General features: G+C 39.4%; 1 long non-coding RNA gene and 1 pseudogene across 5 annotated transcripts in view; one reads left to right on the top strand and one right to left on the bottom strand.

The window, feature by feature from the left end:
• Positions 1-1,861, top strand: part of LOC149982539 (uncharacterized) — a 97,597-nt gene extending 95,736 nt beyond the window's left edge. For 3 of the 4 annotated variants that reach the window (XR_016497247.1, XR_016497250.1, XR_016497248.1), the window contains 3 exons: positions 590-700; positions 813-1,154; positions 1,290-1,861. This is a non-coding gene — a long non-coding RNA (uncharacterized LOC149982539). Of the gene's footprint in view, positions 1-221; positions 341-589; positions 701-812; positions 1,155-1,289 lie in introns of those variants that run through there. The other variant, XR_016497249.1, reaches the window with a different exon arrangement.
• A 13,786-nt stretch (positions 1,862-15,647) lies between these two features.
• LOC149982538 (transcription factor HES-5-like) lies at positions 15,648-16,329 on the bottom strand (annotated as a pseudogene). Its single transcript, XR_016497484.1, has 2 exons — positions 16,223-16,329; positions 15,648-16,102 (listed from the first exon to the last, which is right to left on the bottom strand). The product of XR_016497484.1 is annotated as a transcription factor HES-5-like (transcript).
• Between the last annotated feature and the right edge of the window lie 2,600 nt (positions 16,330-18,929).

Here is an 18,929-nt window from a genome sequence, read left to right as displayed (position 1 = left end):
GTAACTAACATGTATGTTCTGGGTTGTCTAATTTATAACTATAGAGAAAACATATTAGCTAAAGTTCGTTGGCTACTAACTCATACATTATCGTTACAAATGTTATTGCTAGATTATAGAAGAAACATAGGTAGCTACTTTTTCTCCGTCCACCGGATGATTCGACATGGCTACAGTAGCTAGCTAGTTACACTGTATCCTGCAGGGAAGAGCGTGTTCCACGACGTGCAGAAAGGATTGTGGAAAGTTGACTGATGAACGCAAGCTGCATCTGTTCAACAGGTTCTATACTGTCCCATACGAGAAACAACAAGCGTTGATTCTCTCCGGCTTAGAACAGGTTAGAAATAAGACAAAACGCCTATTATTATAATAGCTATATTGAACACTTGCATAGTTTAACTTTGACAGTAATGATACGTACATTAACGTTAACTCTAAAAGTGCTGTGTTACACAATGGTGCAATACAAACTCATTCTGTGTATAGATTGGGAGTGTGTGAAAGATGGAGGTCCTGATCAAGCAATATCCTGAATGTGCTACAGTATATTAAATTCTGAATTCATCATTGTCAATTTTTATTGCAGCATGAGGTGAAACGGAGACGTAAACCTGAGGATACAAAGGAGAACAAACGACGGAAACAAACCTTCAAATACCATGTACAGCAAGCAGGCCAGAGATTGAATGTGTGCAAGGTTACTTTCATGTCTGTGTTCCAGCTAACCAACAGCCGTCTTCAGGCAAGTGAAAATATGAATTAATGTCTATATGAATATCAATTACAAACATATTGTATTCTCTGTACAGATGCTGACAGATGCTGTGGGCAGAATAACAACTGGCGGATGCTCAGTCTGATGTCGATGCTCGTCTCTATGGGTTACTTTACCCAAGTTGAGCAGAAGTTCATGGTCTCTGGTCATTCTTTTCTTCCTTGTGATCGATCTTTTGCCACCATCGAGAAGAGGCGCAAGGTGTCAGTCCTTCATACACCTGATGATGTTTCAAAGATGATACTTGAAGCACAACCAGCAAAACCATTCAAGGTGATGAGGATGCAATGTGAAGACTTCAGGCACCTCCCAGATTCTGTCCTCAAGCGACCAGCTGGACTACAGATCACCTCAGTGAGGTGGTTAAAAGTCACAGGTATTGCACAGAGAATAGTTTACTAACATCCCATCAACATGCAACATGTTGTTCTAACAATAAAATATCCTAATGCTTGACTGTGAAAGTTGTTATTGATGTCAGGAACTTAAAATGTTTCTGTTCTAATTTCAGTTGAGGATCCTTGGAATCTGTACGCCAAACAGAGCCACAGTCTATTTGAGGGATGGAAGTCGTGGCTGATCTCCAAACCAAAACAAGGAGCTACACCTCAACCTCCCTATTTTGCAAGCCACTACCCTAGAGCATATGAGAGTCCTCTGCCCATCAAAAAAAACAAGTACCAAGATCTGATGACCATGCTCAACTACTTGCCAGCTGCTGCACGCTCTTTTTATGAATCACTGCAGAGTGAATAATTTGTTGTTAAATCAAGCTACATAATTAAACGTTTTTTCTGTGAGTTTATGATCCCCTGAACCTGTATACTGTAGTATGTTGAATCTGTATACATTTCAGAAGACATGTCACCCCTATTGTAGGAAATTAAATGTATCGTAGGTGTTTTCTATGTGAATCAATTTGTGTATGATTTGAATCAGCACAATATATTGAATTAATTTAATGTTAAGATGTTGTTCCTAGTGTAGAAAATGTTATGTACAATGTGTTCTGTTGATAATAATTTTGTGTGATCATTTGAAACTTTTTTAATCTGAATGAATTAAAAACAAAAAGTAATCACATACAGTATGTGAGTATTCATTTGATCTTGATTCCCTTTTTTTATTCATTACAATATACACTGTCTCTCTGTCACCACATTTAGCATTAACTCTAAGCAGTTAATACTTATTTACTGCTGTCACCTCAGTGCAGAAGAACATTTCTTGCCTTTAGCATGGGTTTAACGCAATTCACAACTTAATTGCTGATCATAGTGTTAAACACAAAGAGAATGGTTTTCTGAACGTTTTGTAATATTGACCTTCGGGACCTGCATAATGGACATGCATATTGGCACATCACATTTATCCCTATTTGATATTTACAAGTTGTGCTTGTTTTGATTGAATTAATTTAATTGTATTCTATTTTGGTAGTTCTATGGTATGTTCACATTGAGGGCTTCATTTTAAATGAGACTAAGATTTCATGACTCAACTTTTAAGAATAGTCATCAGTGCTAAAGTTGATAGACCACCTTTAAATTAACCTCCATACAAATGAATTAACTGCATATTGCATTTAAGTTATTTACATGAAGGGCATATGTACTTGAAAGTACTTAAAACATCATATCAGGTGTTAAAAAATGACATCTTACAAGAGTCATGATTCCACAAACTGAAATCATCACTGGAGATATCCTGTTCTTCCACATTCTAAAAATTACAACGGCAATAAAATAAATATTATTTGAAATAACCAAAAAATATAAATTGTTGTTGGAAGATATGGGTATGGTGAATTATTTCTCAACCATAAAACACCTAATGTGGTACACACAATTAATAATATAAAAATAACTGATTATCTTAAAATGGAAAAATTGTCACATATATGGTTCTTCGTCTGTAGGGTTCAGATACTGACTGTTACTTTTGATTTTGGCCTGCCCTTTGTTCAGGGACACATTATTCAATTTCTGTTAGTCATATGTCTGTGGAACTTGTTCAGTTTTTGTCTCAGTTGTTGAATCTGGTTATGTTCAAACAAGTATTTCCACATGTTAAATTTCGCTGAAAATAAACACAGCTGACAGTAAGAGGATGTTTATTTTTTTGCTGAGTTTACATAGACATGGAATTGCTGGCCACTTTAATAATGAAACACTAGTCACTTTAATAATGTTTAAATTATGTTTACATAATGCTTGACTCATCTCATATGTATATAGTGTATTCTGTTCTACTGTATATTAGTCAATGCCACTCCGACATTGCTCAATCTAATATTTAGATATTTCTTAATTGCATTCTTTTACTTTTAGATGTGTGTGTATTGTTGTGAATAATTGTTTGATACTACTGCACTGTTAGATAATACTAAAATGTTGGAGTTAGGAACACAAGGATTTCGCTACACCCTCAATAACAACTGCTAAATATGTGTATGTAACCAATCAAATTTTATTTACAACCAGCAATTGGGAAAAATAGTGATTTTAATGCAGGTAAACTGAAATCTGTTTTACCTATTTTCTACCAGCATGCAGTGATGTAAAGTCCTTTATTAAAGTACTACTTAAGTAGTTTTTTTGGTGTATCTGTACTTTACTATTTATATTTTTCAAGCACTGTGATGCAGTGCCTTAGACCGCTGCACCACTCGGGAGGCCACTTCACCACGTTCCTAAAGAAAAGAATGTACTTTTTACTCAACACATTTTCCCTGACACCCAAAAGTACTTGTTACATTTTGAATGCTTAGCGGGACAGGAAAATGGTTCAATTCAAGCACTTGTCAAGTGGTCATCCCTACTGCCTTTGATCTGGCGGACTCACTAAACACAAATGCTTTGTTTGTAAATAATGTTTAAGTGTTGGAGCATCCCTGGCTATCCAGAAATAAACATTTAAAAAATAAAATTGTTCCATCTGGTTTGCTTAATATAAGCAATTTTAATTGATTTATACTTTTGATACTTAACTATATTTCATACTAGATTATTTTAGAATTTTACTCACGTAGTATATTACTGGTTGAAATTCACTTTTACTTGAGTAATTTTCTATTAAGGTATCTTTTACTTTTATGACAGTTGGGTACTTTTTCCACCAATGCTAGCATGTCACTTCTGCAACTAGAGGGAAAACTCTAGATCACCTTTACCCCACACACAGAGACGCATACAAAGCTCTCCCTCACCCTCAATTTGTCAAACCTGACCATAACTAAATCCTCCTGATTCCCGCTTACAAGCAAAAACTCAAGCAGGAAGTACCATGGACGCGCTCAATACGGAAATGGTCAGATGAATCAGATGCTACGCTACAGGACTGTTTCACTAGCACAAACTGGAATATGTTCCAGGATACATCCGATGGCATTGAGGAGTTTTCCACATCAGTCACCAGCTTCATTAATAAGTGCATCGACGACATCATCCACAAAGTGACAGTACGTACATATCCCAACCAGAAGCCATGGATTACAGGCAACATCCGCACTGAGCTAAAGGCTAGAGCTGCCACTTTTAAAGAGCATGAAATTAATCCGTGCGCTGATAAGAAATCCTGCTATGCCCTCAGACAAACCATCAAAAAGGCAAAGTGTCAATACAGGACTAAGATCGAATCCTACTACACCGGCTCTGACGCTCATCGGATGTGGCAGAGCTTGCAAACTATCAGAGATTACAAAGGGAAACCCAGCTGATAGCTGCCCAGTGATGCAAGCCTACCAAATGAGCTAAATGCCTCGGATGCTCACTTCGAGGCAAGCAACTCTGAACCATACACGTACATGAGAAAAAAAAAACGTGAAAATGGTTCCAATGGTTTTTCCGCCATTTTTCACTTTTTTTTTTTATGAATTGTGCAGTTGGTGGGTGTAGGCTTACCTTTGGGTGACATTTTGATAGCCATGTAATTCTCTCTCGGACAAGGTAAGTTTTATCAAGATATTCGCCTCAATTTACTTTGTAAAGTCCCAGATGGAAAACTGAATGATGAAAAAACAATTGGAACCATTTCTGGGTTTTATGACTCATACTGTGGTACTTAATATATTCCGAAAGGATTTGAGAAAAATTATTGGTTGGCGATAGGTCTATGACATTGGCCTAAGCCTTGTCTTGCGCTGCTCATAATATCAGATCTCAACAATGATTGGAGAAGTGTTTATCATCACCAGTTGGCTTAGGCTACCACATCCTTATCATTTACTGTATCTTTTCCATCTTTTCCAGGGGCGACCCATCATTATTTAGCATGTTAGCATGTTATTTTGACATTAATACGTGACATTAATACGTGTATCAGCCCCACATTTTTAGCATGTTATTTTTGCATTAATTCGTGTCACATATCAGTTTGCAAACAATGTCCAAAAATAAATATATCATTGAGTTAATAAAGCCGCATACAAACATGGTTTCTTGAGTAAGGCAGCTCCAAAATGCAGGTGTTTCAGCCTAGCTCAGTGCTTTCTGTGGTGGTGGGGTAAGCCAGCAGAAAATACGGAGCGATGCATCGTGATTGGCTCAGTGTCACTCATGGGGACACTACGTCACCGCCAAGTCTTCGGGTGGACCTCGAAAATTCGAGCCCCTTGCTTTCAAAATCTTAGCTAGCAGTCATCATCATGGTGAATCAAGTCGACAATCTACTGGCAAATCCTTCTTAAGCAAGTCAGCCATATCAGCTATGTTTTTAAAAGGCAGTAAATGAGGCTAAATGATCTGTTTCGCTGCAAGACAAAGCTCCGCTAGGTGTAGCGGTGGTAAGATGTTGGGACTGCTGTTGGGACAGCTTTATGTAGGCCCCCGTCAGTTTGTGGGCAATGTTTGTCACCGTTATAGTGCAATTAATGTATGGTTTAGTGTTCTGCTGTATTGTGGCTTTGCTGGCGTGCGTCCCACTTTTCTTATCTTTTTTTTTTTGCCCCACCAAGATTTACATGCTAAAATCGCAACTGATCTTTTCATAAACTCAACGTGGCTGCAAGAGACAGGTGTGAATGTCCGACTGAAATAAAGGACAAATCTACCTTTTTTTAAATGAAGGGTGGCGTTTGAATTTGTTGCTAAAAATGCAGAACATGAATGTTTGGTTTGAGGGACAAAGCGCCCCAAAAAAATGCGGGACTGCCCTGTACAATCTGGGACACGAGGTCATCCTAGGATTGGTGGAAAAGAACGTAAATAAAGGATACATCTTTCTCAAGATTTAGTTATCCTATCTCTGCAAAGACATAGACCGCAACCTGGAAGTCAGACTAAACATATGAACAGCGTTGTATTCATCTGAGTCACATCCCTGTGGTGCAGTGGAATAAATCCAGGGGATAAACTCCTTAGGTATCAGGGTTGATCCCTGCTTGCATCGACATGAACTGTCTTACAACAACATTCCTCAACAGTTAAAACAGCACTAACAGATGATAAAAAACCTCCATGGACTGTTCAAATTATCTTATTCTATAAACATAGGGACTAACATTCAAAGAACATTTGAGGGAATGGTGGGTAAAACCTAAATATAGTATTTTGAGGACCTATTTTGAGAATCAAGATTACATGAACATGTGTGTGATCATTCTTGCAACTTAATTAAGGGAAATGTTTTATACACCCTGACCCTGATAGAAACATTGCATGAATTCAGCACCACAGGGGGTTGGTTGGCAACTTAATTGGGGAGGACAGGCTCGTGGTCATAGCTGGAGCGGAATTAGTGGAATGGTATCAAATACATCAAACACATTGTTTCCATGTGTTTGATGCCATTCCGTAAGCTCCGTTCCAGACATTATTATGAGCCGTCCTCCCCTCAGCAGCCTCCACTGTAATCAGCACAACTGGACAGATTTTGTGTTTTGGGAACCTATCTCTTGTAATGTCCCCACACAGCATTTGATTTGATTTTAGCTGCTGGTGATGGGCAGGACTCACAGGAGATATGTTTGTAAATTAATTTGAAGTTATGGAGCCGATTGATTCCTTCTTTATGAAAAAATGTAACAAAAATGTTTTGTTGTTTCTCTGTAATACTAGCCACCTAGCAATTGTATGAAGTTGGCTTTAGCTAGCCAGCTAGAGAGGTTCCCAATCTCCCAACCTCATAACTAGTTACCAAGCCATTTCAGGCATCAATCAAGGTAGAGTAGCTTGTCTAACTAGCTTAGCTGGCATTCTGGCAAGGTTGCTAGACTTTAGAAAATAATTAAATTGCTTTAATTCATAGGTGATGATACTATATACCAGTGCTGCAGTTGTACTAAACTCCTAATGCATAACACTTCTTAAATAATCTATGTGCATCATTAATCAAAATGATAATTGAACAGGTGAAGAGGTATGCTTAGATAACCTAGACATATTTTTTTTTACATAGAATTAGACATAATGATTATGCCTCTAGAATGCAAGAAAAAGCTGTTTCAGGTGTTTGAAAAATGAGAAATTTTCAGAATTCCAGAGGGGGCCCCTCTGGACCACCCCCTCCATCATCAAATACTTTGTGCCCCCTCTAAAATAATGGGTGCATGACACCCCTGACCAATGCCACTCAGTCATTGGCTACATATCAATACAAGGCTTTGCAAGAAGAGTAAACCACTGGCAATCACCTGTCACACTAATAATCCTAACCTCACCTGTGAACACCATTACACCAATCCTCTGAGCAGCACTATAAGTCAAGAATCACAACTCTCCCTCTTCCTGGTGCTGCAAGGTCTCAGCAGGACCAAAGCACAGCCCATGCCTCAGCCTCCAGCACCCAGCCCTCCATCCCCTAGACCCTAGGATGGAGCAGAGAGGATGGAGCTACAGTCAAACCCACAGTGAGATATGACACCCTGAAGGCTGCCTGCATGTTGCTCTGAACAAAGAACTGATTGGCAGGCAGGTGGGTGCACTGCAGGCCACGGAGCTGCTGAAACCAAATTGTGGTTAGAACATTTCATCTGCTGATGTAAGGCCAATCATACCCAGAACCATTTTCCTTCCACTGTGTCAAAGCCTTGGTGTTAAACGATAAGGGAAGTTTTGCCAAATGATTTATAGTGTTTTGAAAATACTTAAAGGAGACCTCCAGTATCCTGTCTCTTTACTGTCTGATCCCTGTGCTCTCCTCTCCCACTCATATCTGTAGGCCTGGGCAGGAGTATTTCCATTTCTTAATTTGTTCCATGGCATCTTGATATCCTCAATGACTACAGCCGGGAGTGTTTCCTGTACATGTGACCTAGGAAGGAAACACTGTCGTGTCTTTACTATCATTAAATTGAAGACTTTGTTTTTAATTAAAGATTCCTGTAATTAGTATTATGCGATTAAACGGAATAGTCATGTAACTGTAATTAACTAGGAAGTCGGGGCACCAAGGAAAGTATTTAGATTACAAAGTTATAATTTCCCAATATAACCTTTCAGATATTTTCATATCTGATCAATAGTCTTCTGATTAATGATTTATTTTACCTCACGTTAGTCTCATTCCAAACGTTGTAAATTGTTGGTTATCTGCACGAACCCAGTCTTCACTATGAGTCATCCATACATCAATTGTCTTAAATCATTTATTTATTACAAACTAAGTAATTCACAGAAATTCATAAACAAACAACAAACATGGTAAATGTGGTTACATGAAATGATAGGAGAATGTACCCTAGTGGGCTGAACCGGCATGGCGGCTTGTTAGACAAAGGGGAAATGGGGGGTCGACCAAGAAGTCACTACAGAGAGATAATTATAACAATTAAAATGCTAATCCTTTACACATGAACGCTCACTCATTCGGGAACAATTACAATCAATATATATATTTACGCTCAGTGTGTCGTCTTGATCGCTGGTGAAAAGTTTGTGTCTTTCGTAGAATTGTCCATCTTTCTCCCTCTCTCTCTCTGTCTTGGTTAGAGGGGATAGTTCAAAGTCACATTCGTTATAGAATGGATGTTTCGGCGGTTGTCGTTCTTCACGTTCAATGATACCGAGTTCCTAGCTGCAGACAAGTAATTAATATCAAAGACTTGTTCTCATTCTGTCGGTATCGATAGTCTAAGAGTTTAACCAAGTGGTATGGTTAAAAGATTCAGCAATGGTCTGCAACCTTTGTCCCCCTCCTAATGGAGAAGAACATGGTCTAGTGATAATTTCTCAAAGTTGGGTTTTATTCGGAATAGCAGAAAAGGGCGGTCCCAGGATGTCTGACCCTAACTGGGCTCAGGGGTGGTCCTCTGATTTAGTTCAAATCCAATTCCCTTTTTGAGTTTCCTTCATTAAACAGTCCAAAATCACATTGTAAAATTGAGTAAACAGTATCATACTCACTCACTCACTCTTATACAACAATTAGATGTAAACCTTATATCTGGGGCTATTATACTGTATAAACAGCGTTATGGTAATGTGGCCACACCGTCTCCCATGAGCTTCCCAAGATGTGATAAACGGACCAGTTTGTAGCACGATTCTTCACCGATCTTTTACACTTTCTCCGGAACATGAAATTTGTTCGTACCTCAAGTTCTGTGAGGTGGAAGGATTTCCTTTGTCGCCATGAAAAACTACTCTCTATAACTGTGTGTCCATGAGGTCTTCTCAGGAATTTACGACCTCTGACCACAGCAGCCTAGTTGAAGGAGGAAAGGGGGAAGGCAGAGAGAGGGGGATGGGGTTGCTATACTCAAAGAGGCCAACGTCATGACAACACTAAGGCCCCACCCATGACAACTGACAAAGAGGAAAGGGAAATGTACAGTAGTTTACAAGCTTCGCTCGGTCAACATTACAATTCCAAGATCCACCCCTAGGCGTATGACTAAGCCAACAGAACATACAGCTCTCCATCAGTCAGAGCATGTCAGCCCCAAGGTGCCCAGCAGTGGAGTAGTAACCTTGTACCTAGGCTAATTGCTACCCGTTCAACAGAGAGAGAGAGACGGATGGAGGAAGAGACTAGGGGAGCAGCGTCAGAGGGGACACGCCCTGTCAAGCTCCACCAGGCACGTGTGTCCGTCCAGCCCTGGATGCTGTTCTGTTGTCACGTGGCAGAGCCAGTGGTGGCCTCACGGCCTCCTCACAGCTGCACAGGAAGTGAGCCCCAGCAGGAGGGAGACAGTGACTCACATCTAACCCACATCAACAACAACAACAACAACAACGCCTAGACTGCTTGGGTTCTTAATATGCCCTCTTTCTCCTCCTTCGCCTCCTAAGTCTGATGTCACATGTGGTCTGTAAATGGAATACTTACTGCAGCGTTGTTGGTGTTCGTTCTTAGAATCTAAAAGAATATCAAAAGGATTTGGTCATAGCGATTTGATTAGAATCCTTGTAGGCAACCACCATCGTTTCTCACTTTTGTTAACGTTCAATAAACCTGCATTGTGTAGTGTAAGGGTGAGCTATGTTTGAAGTTATTTGTACTAGCGAGTCATACCTTCCTTGCAGAGGTACATTTGGCAGATACCTTAGTTGTAACCAATTACAAATAGTGCAGGGGAACACCCTCTCACTATATCATGCACCTTGTTTACACATAAGTCTTGTATGGTTTACCTCTTTATTCAGGTAATAAGACACCATTTTCATAACAACCTTTTTCCACTGTGTGGGAAGGGTCCCCTCTTCATTGTGAAACCTAGAGAGAACTACTTAATGGATGCCATTCCCAGAAGAAGGCAATGATATTGCTACAATCAATCAATCAATCAATCACATTTATTCATAAAGCCCTTTTTACATCAGCAGTTATCACAAAGTGCTTAAACAAAAACCGAACCCAAAACGCCAGAGAGCAAGCAATGCAGATGTAGAAGCACAGTGGCTTGGAAAAACTCCCTAGAAAGGCTGGAACCTAGGAAGGAACCTAGAGATTCCAGGCTCTGAGGGGTGGCCAGTCCTCTTCTGTCTGTGCTGGATGGAGATTATAAGAGTACGTGGTCATTAAGAACAGGGCAGGGAGGGAGGGACAGCAGGTTCGGGACAATGTCTCAAATAGCCCCTAATAGCTGTGCTATTGAACATGAACCTCATAAGACGTTAAGGGCATTGGGGCTACAGAACTCGCAGTCCCCTTTTATTGAAACAGAATTTAAAGAGCTTTGATGTTTTCAGATACAGAGATAAGGAAATATATATATATATATATGGATTAAAAAAAAATATATATATCCAAAACACTGAGGCCTATGCATTACTCTCCAGCCATGGAGGATCAATAATTTGCACTACTCACTGCAGTAATTGGGAACGATATCAGTTTAACCATGAATTATTACTGACGATTTGTAGAATCCCATCATTTTAATCATAGCAGCTATTTTCTGAATGGTATCCACAAGGGTGGAAATTATGCTTGGGATAGGTGGCTTCTTTTCCACACTGGTATCAAAGGGGTGGTCTGCCAGGGGTGAGCGAGAGTTCTCCAGATTCCAGGAAGAACCAGTGACGGCAGTTCTTCCTAGTCAAGTCGCACAGTCAGTAAACCTCTTGGGCCTGTTCATATCTGCAAGTGCAGGGAAACAGAATGTCTGAGTGAGTGTCACCCTTGACTGTAGTGGATGTAGCACGGGCCATGGATCTGTTCCCGGTGGTGGGTCCCTCAGCCATCTGCATGGAGAAGGGTGCGCAGACAGACATGCCTTCTCTCAGGCACATCTCTCCTTTTTAATGCCACACACTGAAGAATTGATCTAAGGTGCCTGTCTCAGCAACTCAGGTCTGTATGGACTTACTGCTGCACTTGTTAGATTAGCAAAATCTATTTTGCAAAGATCTTGATACAAATGAATAACGTTAACATCATTCAGAGAACATTATATTCTTAAGTATCCTTCAGCAGACAATCGCCAGACACAAAGTGGGGGGGGGGGAATTACACAATGTCCCTATTTCTCCAATGTGTCTTTGAAACCACCATTTTACCCCCAGACACTTGGCAACTCCATTCAGGAAGTTCCCTGTGGACCCAGTGGAGTTTGGATGGAGCACTAGTTTAGGCCTACTCTTTCCATCAGTGGACTATGTCTCCAGCAGTGAGCCTGTAATGACACTGGTGGGATTGTATTGTGTGAACTGGGAGCAAACATAGTGGCACATTGTGACAGAGTCTAAGAGTGAGAGTGAGCGGGGAGCCTCTTCTAGCTCTCTCAGTCACTCTGGGGCTCTGGTCAGTAATCACTATCAGCCCAGTTCTTTCTGCTTGATATTCACTGCACTCCTCCTGTCCTGTCGCTGATGCACTGCCCAGTGCCCAGTTTGCACTCTGAGAGAGATGAGGGAACGTCTATGTGAGGACGTAGCCTGGTTGTGCCAGATCGGTTTGTGATCTGGCACGGCCAGTCTGACCACGGGTATTTGAGGCCATCTGCACCATTACAGGACTGCCAAACCGTTTGAAAGCATCCTGTTTCCTATGAGAGCAGTGCGCTTGGTTTCCCCTGGCTCAATTTGCATTTGTTACTATTTACTCAAATATAAATCTGTCATTGTGAGACACTGCAAGGAAAGCATTTTTTGGGATGCTGGCCTTCCTCGGCAGAGTTGCAAAGAAAAAGCCATATCTCAGACTGGCCAATAAAAATAAAAGATTAAGATGGGTAAAAGAACACAGACACTGGACAGAGGAACTCTGCCTAGAAGGCCAGCATCCCGGAGTCGCCTCTTCATAGTTGACCTTGAGACTGGTGTTTTGCAGGTACTATATAATGAATCTGCCAGTTAAGGACTTGCGAGGCGTCTGTTTCTCAAACTAGACACTCTAATGTACTTGTCCTCTTGCTCAGTTGTGCACCGGGGCCTCCCACTCCTCTTTCTATTCTAGTTAAAGCCAGTTTGCGCTGTTCTGTGAAGGGAGTAGTACACAGCGTTGTAACTTGGATTAGCTAACACAACATGCCATTGGAACAGAGGAGTAATCGTTGCTGATAATGGGCCTCTGTATGCCAATGTATTCCATAAAAAATCAGCCGTTTCCAGCTACAATAGTCATTTACAACATGAACAACGTCTACACTGTATTTCTGATCCATTTGATGTTATTTTAATGGACAAAAAAATGAGCTTTTCTGTCAAAAAGAAGGACATTTCTAAGTGACCCCAAACTTTTGAACGGTAGTGTATATAATTATGCCCTCCCCACTTCTAAAACCAAAGTTGCACACCTGACAGACATATTATTATCATTGTCACCAAGACCATCAGCCCTTAAATGTGCTGATGTACCTGGTGGACACATTAATGAGGTAGCAAGAAAGTCAATATCAATATTTACAAATAATATATTCTATTATCTATTAGGCTAAAGCAATCGTGTGTGATTAAGAGCACCTACACTTAATGGTTTAATTGTTTTACAAATTGTTTTCCGGACACTAGAGATGGACTTGATTTGGAGGTTGGCTCAGAAATTACGGACAGATGTTGTAAGACTGCAGTCTACTGGTGATTTTTAGCATTGCAATTAAAAAATGATAATTAGACATTTCATAACCTTTAATCGATGGCAAGAAATATTTCCTTCCTGGAAATAACCACAATCCACGAGCCAGTTTTGGTTGCTTTGATGATTACTCATTATCCCAGAAAGCTTATGACCAAAATATCCATCTCACTTCATAAAGCCTTTTTTCAGAACTATGGAAACAGCCCAGCAGAGCATCAGCATAGAGAGGAGTCCAGTCAATAGCGCCCTCTAGAGGCCCTGGTAGAGACCTACAGACAGGAGCCCCACTCAGACAAACACAACGGGCCATGTTGGTCTGACATAAATGTCAAGGACAGCAATGAGAACAGGAAGATATCTTCAGCACAACTGAAATGAATAGTCTCAGTCACAGCAAGACTTTGAAAACCTGCAAAAACAAAAGATGAGGAAGATACGCTTCTAAGAAAATAATTTGATCTATGAAAACGACATTTTTGTAGCGCTATAATTAAAGTCGTAATCTTGGGAAACGTGTTGATTATGTTGATCGTGTGTTTATTCGTAATCAACAATACATTTAACGATCCTCCTTGAGGACTTTTAACCTAAAATAGGTATCATATAATGAATCTAACCGACAACATTTCTGAGACGTTTGTTTTACCAATTTATCAAATCAAATCACATTTTATTGGTCACATACACGTGTTTAGCAGATGTTATTGTGGGTGTAGTGAAATGCTTGTGCTTTTAGCTCCGACAGTGCAGTAACATGTTTTTGTCGTGATGTTTAATCACTTTATTCGTCTTGAAATGTTTACCTTAAATTAAGATCATTCATTGAATCCTGATGTACATTTGAGTAAATCATCAAATTAAGCGTATTGCTCTCGATTTTCTTTTCTTCCTTTCTTGTATCTTATTTACAGGAAACTCCGACTTCCAAATGTGCATGTATAGGCCTGGTACATATTGTTTCAACATCGTGCCTTGTGCTAATGATTTTGGTTACTTTTAACTCACAAAATGATTGTTTTCTGCCCACGTCCAACAACAAGTAGCAGCCATGTTTGGTTTTATCTCATTACTCAAGATCAGTTACGAAACAATTTGTTCTTTAAATGGCAAGAAAAAAAAAAAAGTTTTTTTTTTTTTGTGCCCACACCAGTGTAAATGGAGATGTACTAACACGGCTTCCTTTGAATTTTTAAAAACAATGTCTCAAGTGGCATTCACTTTCACTAACATCACATATTATGTTACCACAACATACGTGGTAATTGTGATGGTACAGTGTAGTTATATTTCAGGTAGGCCTACACATTATGAGATAGTACTGTAATTAACGTCACAAATCCCCTGCACATTCTGATGAAGAATATATCTTCACACCGTCTTAATTGCTGCTTAATACATTCATCTTAGACCAAAATGTAACATTTTAAGTATTTGACATGTTGAGCCGAAATGTTAGCATAGCAATGATAGGGAGAAGCAAAATAATTAATTTGATATATGTTTTATTTATTCAAATTGACTCGATGAATCACTTTGTAGAGAACACCTTAAGGCGCAAATAAAGTGAGTGAACATCACAACTGCAACTTTGATACATTTCCAAGAGATACTGGTACTCCACTAGTTTGGCTTAGCTCTCTTGGTAGAGCATGGTGCTTGAAACTCCAGGATAATGGGTTCCATCCCCATGGGGGCACCGTATGAAAATATATGTAGTCACTACTGTAAATTGCTCTGGATACGAGTGTATGTAAAGTCTAACAGGCTCGAAGAATAAACAAGGGTTTTAGAATGAGAAAAATGTGTTCTCCAGTTGTTCAGGTAATGTAAGCAACATTTTCACATGTAAAGACTGATCCTAAAACAGATCAAATACTGCTCGTCACAGAGTGATTTTGTTAAGTAATCCTCATGGAGGGACGTTGGCGCCGTAGCTCATGTTCATCAATGTCAAATATATAACTGATATATGCTTCACAGAAGATGCTCAATACAATGTCAATATGACTATATCACTACACAAATGTAGAGGCAATACGTTTGTATCTTATAGAGTTTGAACTTCAAAACAGATCAATCAAAGAAATCAAAAATATATTGACGACATAACACCCATTTGGGTTGGAAGTCCTCTAAGAGAACCATTGCAGCTGATGTTGACCATGAATGAACACATGATCAACATAATCAACATATTTTTCATGAAACATAAATTATTATGATTTAATTTTAACACTACAAAAATGTAGCTTTTGTAGATCAGATCATTTTCTCAGGAAAATGCTTCGACTTCAGCACAACTGAAGTAAAATTCTCATTCACAGCAAGACTTTTTAAACATCCTGCAACAGCAAAATGGGAATTCTTATTATCCCCACATTAAAAATAGATGACAATTGTCCATTGTGGTTGTCTGAGTGGAGCTCCAGTCTGTAGGTCTCAAACAAGGCCTCCAGAGGGCGATGTTGACGGGACTCTAATATTTGCAGATGCTGGGCTGGGAGGATGAGGCAGGTCACTCTCCCTCCTGTTCTTATCAGAGGATGGCTGCAGGCTCTGGAAGTGGCTCAGCAGGCTTCTCTGGGACTGTGTCTTCACCTCATCTTTAGACAGGAAGTGAACAATCTCTTGGACACACTTGGAGTAACCCTGATTGACAGGTGCTGAGCAGGAGGAGGAAATCCTCCTGATTGGCTGGTCTTGTTGCTGTCATCTCAGGAAGCAAACTGTAATCTCCAGGATGTTGAAATTCTCCAGCTTGGGGTCGGACTGCTGATTAAGGATCTCTGGAACCAGAAAATACCTGAATTGCTAAATGCTGTTGTTGATACGAGCTCTGTATAACTTCTCCAATGGCTTTCTTAGCTGCAAGAAGAGAAAATGAGTGATTAATTACATAAGGCTGGTGTGTGACATTATTGAAACAAAAAATAAATCAATCAATACAATTGAATAAATGTCATTGAATTTGAATCTTCAATTTACCTTGTTTGTCAGAGTCAGGTGCTCCTTAGAGTAGATCATAGCTGAAGTGATTGTAGGTGCCATGGCTGGATCTCTGTGCTGTAGAGGTCTGTGTGGAGAGAATCTGATCTCTACTGGCATCATCTCTCCTATATATTGTCCCAGATCTGCATATGAATGTGTGGGTCTTGGGCTTGTTGGAGTTTCTCACAGTCTGTGGTCAATGGGAGAGCTTGGGAGGACAGTGAGGAGTGTGGAGCTGCCACATGCTCAGTGTTCTTATTGCTGGGGGACAATGGTCACGTCTCAGGGGAACAGGTGGAGGGGTGGGGGTGATGGAGGGTGACTGACAGAGCGCTGTGTGAATCTGGGAAAGTGGTGACCCCTAGATCTGCTGCCTGATGTTGGCATCAATGACACTAACAGAGCACACGCTCATCATTACAACTTACAGGTGAGACTGACACAGATTCTCTAATTTAACGTACAGTGTTGTTAATCTCCACCTGTAAGGAGATTGTTGAATGTAATATTCTGTATCCAAGCTTCATCACTGACTTAGAAACATTTTATTCTCTCCATGGATATGACTTCTGAAATGAATTAACGACTCTACAATATGGTTTTACTTCGCACATACCGGTAGTTACATTTAACAATATGATGATGTGTGACAATGTATCACAATTTTAATTCCTGTTTAAATTCATACATATTTAAATGTTCAGTCAGTCAGAATGTTTGGGAATACATAATATTTTAGACAACATTAACAGGTGAGTGGATAGATACCAGGATAATGTATACCTTGGTGTTCAGTATTTTAGTGGTCATCAGTATCAATAGCAAGGATGCTCTTAACTCAGTATTAGTAGTTATAAGGTCAAGCATTCTGGAGTTCAAACGTAGCAGATGTGTCCTCTGTCTTGAGGCCACTGGTCAGTGTGAGTAGAGAGCTGATCTGAGTTTCCCACACTGAGTCCTGTGTGCTGTGATCAATGCATTACAAAAGCTGCTCAGTGGACCATTAGTGACGGCTATTGACTATGTGTTGTACTAAAGACAGAGGCTGACATCACAGACCTTCTGGATTCTGGAGGGAAAGATCAGCACTGGCAAGATTATACTAACAGGACATACCTTTATAAATACATTTTCATCCTATCATGGCTTAGAACACATGATATTGAGTACTCTGTTGAAAATGATTGTCTGTGATTTGTTTCATTATAAATTGACAAAGGGTTAACTCTTGTATGCCTAATTGGATTTGATAGCTGTTCACTTTTTATCACACAAACAAATGAACTGTATGAATGCACTGAATAAAACTGTCCATCAACAAGATAGAGAAAGCCTATCATAACTTGGTTAAATATATCAGAATTTGCTTTATTTAATCATTATTGTATTTCCCTCCTAAGAAAGAGTAAGAAATAACCCAATATACCCCTTCCCACCCATTCTATCCCCTGAACAATTGAAGTGTGCCTTTTCACCATAGAGAATCACAGGTGCTGGTGGGACTGATGAGGACACTAAACTGTGACTCTGCTCTCCAGAGCTTTCCCACACTTTTCCCATTGAGAGAGCTTACACCAAACAATGTAACTGTAACTTGTTAAATGCTAATTCATCTCTACACAAGCAGTTCCTATCAATCCCTTGGGGATGAAGCTCATTACACAAATATTTATCTTAAGCAACAGATAATCAATTCACTGTTACAGAGAATCAATTCTCTGTTTATACAAAGAAATATAATGTTTTCAACCATGCCCCACATAGAAACAGAATAAAAAACATAATTAATAACTACATTCATTTTGAAGAAGGGGTAAGTACTGCCTAAAAGTGCTTTCAAAATGCATAAAAAATGTTGTGGGATTATCAGAAATATATCCATTGATTTCCCATAGAGACACAGTCCCCCACTCTAACCTCTGACAGTCCAGGGTCGAGGTCCCAGTCTATTGTCCTGAAGGGGCCCTGTGAGTGAATTCTCATCGGTTTCCCACATTCTCTCCATTCACTGCTTTCAATGGAGGAACAATAGAAGTGTGTCTTATTACACATCACATTAGCTATTGAGTTTGAGGGACACAGCTGCTCTAAACATTTAAAGCATTAAGATGACAGTACTAGTTTTTGCCCAACACCTGGAATCACTGATATATTATGACTAAACTAAAATAATTGATCACATTCTGAAACACTGAAAATACATTTATTTAAAACAGGTGCATCAATAAAAAACACATGAGTCATGTCTCCTAAGGAAGTCAGAATGATGATCACTTACATCTCTATAGTTCATTACACCTTTACTACAACAAGATATGATATGACTGTTATGTTTTATATAAAAACAATTACTGTAAAATGATCATGTTTGACTAGAAATGTCTCTTAACTTTGATATTACTCTGTAGATTTTGAATGAAGCACCTAGAGATAAAAATGAATATATTGATTCAATTGAGTTTGCATTCCAATGCAGTCAATATAATTTCTGCATAGTGTTTGGTCATCATTGTTATTGCATTTGAATCAGACACTTTATCTATGTGGAGTTTCATAAATCAGTAATTTAATAATGTAATGTTGTTGGAGGATTGTCTTTGTCAAGAAAAGAATGAAGCAACAGACAAAAAATATTTCATTTGATGATTTGTGTATTTATTCAGACTGACTCAATGAGTCACATCATTGAATACCTTAATTTAAG

Source organism: Oncorhynchus mykiss, chromosome 7, assembly GCF_057628025.1.
Source record: "Oncorhynchus mykiss isolate SJ-2025 chromosome 7, ASM5762802v1, whole genome shotgun sequence".
Lineage (NCBI taxonomy): Eukaryota > Metazoa > Chordata > Actinopteri > Salmoniformes > Salmonidae > Oncorhynchus > Oncorhynchus mykiss.
This window is presented reverse-complemented; position numbering and strand designations above follow the sequence as displayed.